At 41.6% G+C, this 5000-nt stretch overlaps 1 long non-coding RNA gene, 10 other non-coding genes and 2 pseudogenes across 11 annotated transcripts in view; all 13 read left to right on the top strand.

Annotated features, from left to right (window-relative positions):
* LOC132104553 (uncharacterized) overlaps positions 1-5000 on the top strand; it is a 343753-nt gene that overhangs the window by 237828 nt on the left and 100925 nt on the right. The gene's annotated exons all lie outside the window — the stretch shown is intronic.
* Positions 329-447, top strand: LOC132104960 (5S ribosomal RNA). Its single transcript, XR_009423677.1, has one exon. It is a non-coding gene; the product is annotated as a 5S ribosomal RNA (ribosomal RNA).
* LOC132105237 (5S ribosomal RNA) lies at positions 532-650 on the top strand (annotated as a pseudogene).
* LOC132104896 (5S ribosomal RNA) lies at positions 1031-1149 on the top strand. Its single transcript, XR_009423616.1, has one exon. It is a non-coding gene; the product is annotated as a 5S ribosomal RNA (ribosomal RNA).
* Positions 1234-1352, top strand: LOC132105089 (5S ribosomal RNA). Its single transcript, XR_009423799.1, has one exon. It is a non-coding gene; the product is annotated as a 5S ribosomal RNA (ribosomal RNA).
* LOC132104897 (5S ribosomal RNA) lies at positions 1579-1697 on the top strand. Its single transcript, XR_009423617.1, has one exon. It is a non-coding gene; the product is annotated as a 5S ribosomal RNA (ribosomal RNA).
* LOC132105257 (5S ribosomal RNA) lies at positions 1782-1890 on the top strand (annotated as a pseudogene).
* LOC132104900 (5S ribosomal RNA) lies at positions 2859-2977 on the top strand. Its single transcript, XR_009423619.1, has one exon. It is a non-coding gene; the product is annotated as a 5S ribosomal RNA (ribosomal RNA).
* LOC132105182 (5S ribosomal RNA) lies at positions 3062-3180 on the top strand. The gene has a single exon (XR_009423887.1). It is a non-coding gene; the product is annotated as a 5S ribosomal RNA (ribosomal RNA).
* On the top strand, positions 3694-3812 carry LOC132104976 (5S ribosomal RNA). Its single transcript, XR_009423692.1, has one exon. It is a non-coding gene; the product is annotated as a 5S ribosomal RNA (ribosomal RNA).
* On the top strand, positions 3897-4015 carry LOC132105195 (5S ribosomal RNA). Its single transcript, XR_009423899.1, has one exon. It is a non-coding gene; the product is annotated as a 5S ribosomal RNA (ribosomal RNA).
* LOC132104901 (5S ribosomal RNA) lies at positions 4529-4647 on the top strand. The gene has a single exon (XR_009423620.1). It is a non-coding gene; the product is annotated as a 5S ribosomal RNA (ribosomal RNA).
* LOC132105196 (5S ribosomal RNA) lies at positions 4732-4850 on the top strand. The gene has a single exon (XR_009423900.1). It is a non-coding gene; the product is annotated as a 5S ribosomal RNA (ribosomal RNA).

Genomic DNA, 5000 nt, shown 5'->3' on the forward strand with positions numbered 1-5000 from the left:
AAAAAAAATAGTGTCATTGCCCGATCTCTGAATATTAGCAGGTTTAGGCCTGGTTAGTACTTGGATGGGAGACCGCCTTGGAGTAGCAAGGTGCTTTAAGCTTTTTGGAAATTTTTCACTAAGTATATAATAATCTTGCAAAAAAAAAAAAATTTGTCAATGCCCGATCTCTGAATCTTAGCAGGTTTAGGTCTGGTTAGTACTTAGATGAGAGACCGCCTGGGAATACCAGGTGCTTTAAGCTTTTGGGTTTTCTTTCCTACTTATATAATGTACTGGACATTAGAATGACTGATCTTTAAATAGCCCTCTCTTTGCAGCAACCTTCGCTTACGGCCATACCAACCTGGCTATGCCCGATCTCGTCTGATCTCGGAAGCAAAGCAGGTTTGGGCCTGGTTAGTACTTGGATGGGAGACCGCCTGGGAATACTAGGTGCTGTAAGCTTTTGGGTTTTCTTCCCTACTTATACAATGTACTGGCGATTAGAATGGCTGATCTTTAAATAGCCTTCTCTTTGCAGCAACCTTCGCTTATGGCCATACCAACCTGGCTATGCCTGATCTTGTCTGATCTCGGAAGCTAAGCAGGCTTGGGCATGGTTAGTACTTGGATGGGAGACCGCCTGGGAGTACCAGGTGCTGTAAGCTTTTTGGAAATTTTTCACTAAGTATATAATAATCTTGCAAAAAAAAAAAAAAAAGAGTCAATGCCCGATCTCTGAATCTTAGCAGGTTTAGGTCTGGTTAGTACTTGGATGAGAGACCGCCTGGGAATACCAGGTGCTTTAAGCTTTTTGGAAATTTTTCACTAAGTATATAATAATCTTGCAAAAAAGAAAAAAAAAAGAAAAAATTGTCAATGCCCGATCTCTGAATCTTAGCAGGTTTAGGTCTGGTTAGTACTTAGATGAGAGACCGCCTGGGAATACCAGGTGCTTTAAGCTTTTGGGTTTTCTTTCCTACTTATATAATGTACTGGCCATTAGGATGACTGATCTTTAAATAGCCCTCTCTTTGCAGCAACCTTCGCTTACGGCCATACCAACCTGGCTATGCCCGATCTCGTCTGATCTCGGAAGCTAAGCAGGTTTGGGCCTGGTTAGTACTTGGATGGGAGACCGCCTGGGAATACTAGGTGCTGTAAGCTTTTGGGTTTTCTTCCCTACTTATACAATGTACTGGCGATTAGAATGGCTGATCTTTAAATAGCCCTCTCTTTGCAGCAACCTTCGCTTATGGCCATACCAACCTGGCTATACCTGATCTCGTCTGATCTCGGAAGCTAAGCAGGCTTGGGCCTGGTTAGTACTTGGATGGGAGACTGCCTGGGAGTACCAGGTGCTGTAAGCTTTTTGGAAATTTTTCACTAAGTATATAATAATCTTGCAAAAAAAAAAAAATTTGTCAATGCCCGATCTCTGAATCTTAGCAGGTTTAGGTCTGGTTAGTACTTAGATGAGAGACCGCCTGGGAATACCAGGTGCTTTAAGCTTTTGGGTTTTCTTTCCTACTTATATAATGTACTGGACATTAGGATGACTGATCTTTAAATAGCCCTCTCTTTGCAGCAACCTTCGCTTACGGCCATACCAACCTGGCTATGCCCGATCTCGTCTGATCTCGGAAGCTAAGCAGGTTTGGGCCTGGTTAGTACTTGGATGGGAGACCGCCTGGGAATACTAGGTGCTGTAAGCTTTTGGGTTTCCTTCCCTACTTATACAATGTACTGGCGATTAGAATGGCTGATCTTTAAATAGCCCTCTCTTTGCAGCAACCTTCGCTTATGGCCATACCAACCTGGCTATACCTGATCTCGGAAGCTAAGCAGGCTTGGGCCTGGTTAGTACTTGGATGGGAGACTGCCTGGGAGTACCAGGTGCTGTAAGCTTTTTGGAAATTTTTCACTAAGTATATAATAATCTTGCAAAAAAAAAAAAAAAAAAAAAAAAAAAGAGTCAATGCCCGATCTCTGAATCTTAGCAGGTTTAGGTCTGGTTAGTACTTGGATGAGAGACCGCCTGGGAATACCAGGTGCTTTAAGCTTTTTGGAAATTTTTCAGTAATTATATAATAATCTTGCCAAAAAAAAATAGTGTCATTGCCCGATCTCTGAATATTAGTTGGTTTGGGCCTGGTTAGTACTTGGATGGGAGACCGCCTTGGAATAGCAAGGTGCTTTAAGCTTTTTGGAAATTTTTCAGTAAGTATATAATAATCTTGCAAAAAAAAAAAAAAAAAAAGAGTCAATGCCCGATCTCTGAATCTTAGCAGGTTTAGGTCTGGTTAGTACTTGGATGAGAGACCGCCTGGGAATACCAGGTGCTTTAAGCTATTTGGAAATTTTTCAGTAATTATATAATAATCTTGCCAAAAAAAAAAAATAGTGTCATTGCCCGATCTCTGAATATTAGCAGGTTTGGGCCTGGTTAGTACTTGGATGGGAGACTGCCTTGGAATAGCAAGGTGCTTTAAGCTTTTTGGAAATTTTTCACTAAGTATATAATAATCTTGCAAAAAAAAAAAAAAAAATAGTCAATGCCCGATCTCTGAATCTTAGCAGGTTTAGGTCTGGTTAGTACTTGGATGAGAGACCGCCTGGGAATACCAGGTGCTTTAAGCTTTTTGGAAATTTTTCACTAAGTATATAATAATCTTGCAAAAAAAAAAAAAAAAAGAAAAAAATGTCAATGCCCGATCTCTGAATCTTAGCAGGTTTAGGTCTGGTTAGTACTTAGATGAGAGACCGCCTGGGAATACCAGGTGCTTTAAGCTTTTGGGTTTTCTTTCCTACTTATATAATGTACTGGCCATTAGGATGACTGATCTTTAAATAGCCCTCTCTTTGCAGCAACCTTCGCTTACGGCCATACCAACCTGGCTATGCCCGATCTCGTCTGATCTCGGAAGCTAAGCAGGTTTGGGCCTGGTTAGTACTTGGATGGGAGACCGCCTGGGAATACTAGGTGCTGTAAGCTTTTGGGTTTTCTTCCCTACTTATACAATGTACTGGCGATTAGAATGGCTGATCTTTAAATAGCCCTCTCTTTGCAGCAACCTTCGCTTATGGCCATACCAACCTGGCTATGCCTGATCTCGTCTGATCTCGGAAGCTAAGCAGGCTTGGGCAAGGTTAGTACTTGGATGGGAGACCGCCTGGGAGTACCAGGTGCTGTAAGCTTTTTGGAAATTTTTCACTAAGTATATAATAATCTTGCAAAAAAAAAAAAAAAAAAAGAGTCAATGCCCGATCTCTGAATCTTAGCAGGTTTAGGTCTGGTTAGTACTTGGATGAGAGACCGCCTGGGAATACCAGGTGCTTTAAGCTTTTTGGAAATTTTTCAGTAATTATATAATAATCTTGCCAAAAAAAAAATAGTGTCATTGTCCGATCTCTGATTATTAGCAGGTTTAGGCCTGGTTAGTACTTGGATGGGAGACCGCCTTGGAATAGCAAGGTGCTTTAAGCTTTTTGGAAATTTTTCACTAAGTATATAATAAACTTGCAAAAAAAAAAAATTGTCAATGCCCGATCTCTGAATCTTAGCAGGTTTAGGTCTGGTTAGTACTTAGATGAGAGACCGCCTGGGAATACCAGGTGCTTTAAGCTTTTGGGTTTTCTTTCCTACTTATATAATGTACTGGCCATTAGGATGACTGATCTTTAAATAGCCCTCTCTTTGCAGCAACCTTCGCTTACGGCCATACCAACCTGGCTATGCCCGATCTCGTCTGATCTCGAAAGCTAAGCAGGTTTGGGCCTGGTTAGTACTTGGATGGGAGACCGCCTGGGAATACTAGGTGCTGTAAGCTTTTGGGTTTTCTTCCCTACTTATACAATGTACTGGCGATTAGAATGGCTGATCTTTAAATAGCCCTCTCTTTGCAGCAACCTTCGCTTATGGCCATACCAACCTGGCTATGCCTGATCTCGTCTGATCTCGGAAGCTAAGCAGGCTTGGGCATGGTTAGTACTTGGATGGGAGACCGCCTGGGAGTACCAGGTGCTGTAAGCTTTTTGGAAATTTTTCACTAAGTATATAATAATCTTGCAAAAAAAAAAAAAAAAAAAGAGTCAATGCCCGATCTCTGAATCTTAGCAGGTTTAGGTCTGGTTAGTACTTGGATGAGAGACCGCCTGGGAATACCAGGTGCTTTAAGCTTTTTGGAAATTTTTCAGTAATTATATAATAATCTTGCCAAAAAAAAAAATAGTGTCATTGTCCGATCTCTGAATATTAGCAGGTTTAGGCCTGGTTAGTACTTGGATGGGAGACCGCCTTGGAATAGCAAGGTGCTTTAAGCTTTTTGGAAATTTTTCACTAAGTATATAATAATCTTGCAAAAAAAAAAATTGTCAATGCCCGATCTCTGAATCTTAGCAGGTTTAGGTCTGGTTAGTACTTAGATGAGAGACCGCCTGGGAATACCAGGTGCTTTAAGCTTTTGGGTTTTCTTTCCTACTTATATAATGTACTGGACATTAGGATGACTGATCTTTAAATAGCCCTCTCTTTGCAGCAACCTTCGCTTACGGCCATACCAACCTGGCTATGCCCGATCTCGTCTGATCTCGGAAGCTAAGCAGGTTTGGGCCTGGTTAGTACTTGGATGGGAGACCGCCTGGGAATACTAGGTGCTGTAAGCTTTTGGGTTTTCTTCCCTACTTATACAATGTACTGGCGATTAGAATGGCTGATCTTTAAATAGCCCTCTCTTTGCAGCAACCTTCGCTTATGGCCATACCAACCTGGCTATGCCTGATCTCGTCTGATCTCGGAAGCTAAGCAGGCTTGGGCATGGTTAGTACTTGGATGGGAGACCGCCTGGGAGTACCAGGTGCTGTAAGCTTTTTGGAAATTTTTCACTAAGTATATAATAATCTTGCAAAAAAAAAAAAAAAAAAAGAGTCAATGCCCGATCTCTGAATCTAAGCAGGTTTAGGTCTGGTTAGTACTTGGATGAGAGACCGCCTGGGAATACCAGGTGCTTTAAGCTTTT

The sequence above is a fragment of the Carassius carassius genome, chromosome 25 (assembly GCF_963082965.1).
Source record: "Carassius carassius chromosome 25, fCarCar2.1, whole genome shotgun sequence".
NCBI classification, from domain to species: Eukaryota; Metazoa; Chordata; class Actinopteri; order Cypriniformes; family Cyprinidae; genus Carassius; species Carassius carassius.